General features: G+C 39.0%; 1 protein-coding gene across 1 annotated transcript in view; it reads left to right on the forward strand.

Moving 5' to 3' along the window:
* The first annotated feature begins 1,521 nt into the window (after positions 1–1,521).
* Positions 1,522–2,837, forward strand: part of RAP1GDS1 (Rap1 GTPase-GDP dissociation stimulator 1) — a 69,822-nt gene continuing 68,506 nt past the window's right edge. Inside the window, exon 1 of the mRNA XM_019470568.1 lies at positions 1,522–1,627. The gene's annotated coding sequence lies outside the window, so the exon portion shown is untranslated. The remainder of the gene's footprint in view (positions 1,628–2,837) is intronic.

Below are 2,837 nucleotides of genomic sequence, written 5' to 3' on the forward strand. Positions count from 1 at the left end.
CATGCTGCTGGCTCTCTGCATTTAGAAGTAATGGGATTCCTGGCTATAGTGTAGCTAAGAACAAGCTCATTACTGAATAGACAAACTAACTGCCTGATAAACAATTTCATGATGAATTTCTTACCTAAATACTGAGCACTTCAAAAATGAAGCATCTTATCTTTACCTATTGGGCTACAAAAGCATATCCTAATAAAAAATGGAGGTAGGACAAAAGCCACAGCTTTGGCTGAGAAGCAGAGCAGCTCCAGGAGGAGTGAGATGCCACCCACTTCGTGGGATGCCTGCTGAGTCTCCACTGGGCAGCCAGTGCCTCAAAGACAAATAAAGGGAAGTTCTTGCCATGCCTCCTTTCCTTTGCACCATCCCATATGTGGGCAAGTGAAGAGGAGGCAAAGCACAGCAGCTGCCAACTCGCCTATGAAGGGGGCTTCCTACACTGGTGTGAAGCTCTAAGGCAGCACTGGCTGCCTTTCAGGCTCAGAAGATAACAGTGATGCATTGCAAAGAAACTGTACCTACGGTTCTGTAGGGCTTGGGTCAAGGCTTTTTGATTAGTCACTGGGGAACAAGAGACAGCTAGAGACTATTTAACATTATTTGTTTTGAGTAATACTTTCTGCTTACTGACAGAGTTGGCATGGAAACTGAATTAGCACTCAATTTTTAAAAGGATACTCCATTCAAAGTGAGGTTAGTCATCAGTGGGTAAACCAAAGAGACGCAGGCTGCAGCTGCTAACACTTATACCTTGCTTGTGAACAGACAGAATACTCAAAACAGTAGCATACTACCCCAACTTTTATAGGAATAAATGTGCATCTATTGAGAATTATATTATGTGGTTTGGGTGGGTTGTTGTTTTTTAAAGAGGGAAGAGTTATTTATCTGAAATCCACAACAGAACTTTCTTATTTCTAGAAGATGTCTTATGTTTTTATGGATCAGTTGAATTTAAAGAGTTAACGCAGTTCGTATAAACAGTGGTGCTTGTAACATTGTGGTGGAAAATGGCATAATACTTAAAAGGCTATAAGCTTAACACTAGGGATCTGTGAAAGTATAGCCAAGATGGAAGCCTACACAGCATGCAGAAAATGGCATTTTCAATTACTTTCCCTTTATTGATGAAAAAATTCAAGATGTGCTTATTTCAATCATATTTTTTCCCACACACACAAGGATAGAAGAAAAGAAATGGCTGCTGGTTTTCTGCACCAGCTAGGCTGAGAAAATATTGATGGCTAAATTGCTGTTCAGTGGCATGTCATAAAGTGCCTGCTGGCATCCTGGTCTCAGATGCAGAATGATAAATGTATATTTAAATTTGAAAAGTTTCATTTCATCTATAACCTTTGACTCCTGGCTTATTGTATCCTCAGAATACAGACCGTACAAGCCTTCTTCATTGATACAGGATCTTGTTTACTTTACAGTAACTATTTACATTCAAGGCTATAATGCTGTTACCAAATTGATGAGGACACTGATTTCTCTTTTCTTTGTGTTTACCAAGCAGATAATCTAAGTGATGCCCTGAAAAAGCTGAAGATAACAACTACTGACAGCACAGCAGATAGCTTGGAGGGGTGCTTGGACTGTCTGCTTCAAGCTCTGGCACAAAACAGTAAGTTGTATGGACCTTTCAAATTTTAAATCATATAATGAGATCAGTGAATTAAAATGGAGGTAGTAGAATGTGGCAGAAAGACTGACTCAAGCAGTAGGCTGCTGGATTGGCTGTTCTGGGTTTCTTTTTTTTTTAACCCATATATCTGTAACATTCAGGTAGCATTGAAGACAGTGATGGTAAATACCTGGATGTTTGGAACAGCTATAGTCCAGTCTTTTTTCCAATATTATGAAGTAGCACAATTACTTTTCCAATTGATCACTCAGGAAACAAAGAACAGGGATGGACAAATAAGCCTGACACGATGGGGAGAGGGATATGGGAGCAGCTTGCTAATTCTGTTTAAAAGAGCATAGTTTCCTATTTGTAATGTATTTTTCCTCATACTTATGATCACATATTTCTTATTTCCAGTAGTTTCGATTAGCAGAAGTAGGCTGGATATCCAAAGATGGTCCAAATTTGACATGTGGTATGATAAAAGAAATAACTTAAGAATGGAACAAGATGTCTTTTTCACCAAAAGCTGTAGAAAGTGTGTCCCCACTTGCAGTAGGCAGAAAGGTATGGTAAATGAAGATGACAGCTTATAAGAGTTTTCCGAGTTCAACTTTCTTAGCGCTTCAGATGGTGGCAGAAGAAAAATCTGTATACAATTTCAGGTCAAAAACTTGTCAGGATAGATACAAGCCATGATTAGAAATTCTTTATTTAAAAAAAATGTTAGTCCTTTGTAAATATCAATACACTCAGAAGTACATACTATTAATAAGTCTTGTTTCTTTCCTGTGATGGTATTCTATAAATCACAGTCTTTTGGCTTAGTTGGTGTAAAATACTTTATGAGGTTTTTCACAATAAAATATAAGCACCATCCATATCAAATCAAATATGGATTATAACAGTCTCTGCATTTAATCATAGAATCATTAAGGTTGGAAAAGACCTCTAAGATCATCGAGTCCAACCGTCAACCCAACACCACCACCCACTAAACCATGTCCCTAAGCGCCTCATCTGCTCGTCTTTTAAATACCTCCAGGGATGGTGACTCAACCACTTCCCGGGGCAGCCTGTTCCAATGTTTAACCACTCTTTCAGTAAGGAAATTTTTCCTCACGTTCAATCTAAACTTCCCGTGCCACAACCTGAGGCCATTTCCTCTCGTCCTATCGCTTGTTACTTGGGAGAAGAGACCAACCCC

This window comes from Aptenodytes forsteri, unplaced genomic scaffold, assembly GCF_000699145.1.
Source record: "Aptenodytes forsteri isolate BGI_AS27 unplaced genomic scaffold, ASM69914v1 Scaffold93, whole genome shotgun sequence".
NCBI lineage: Eukaryota > Metazoa > Chordata > Aves > Sphenisciformes > Spheniscidae > Aptenodytes > Aptenodytes forsteri.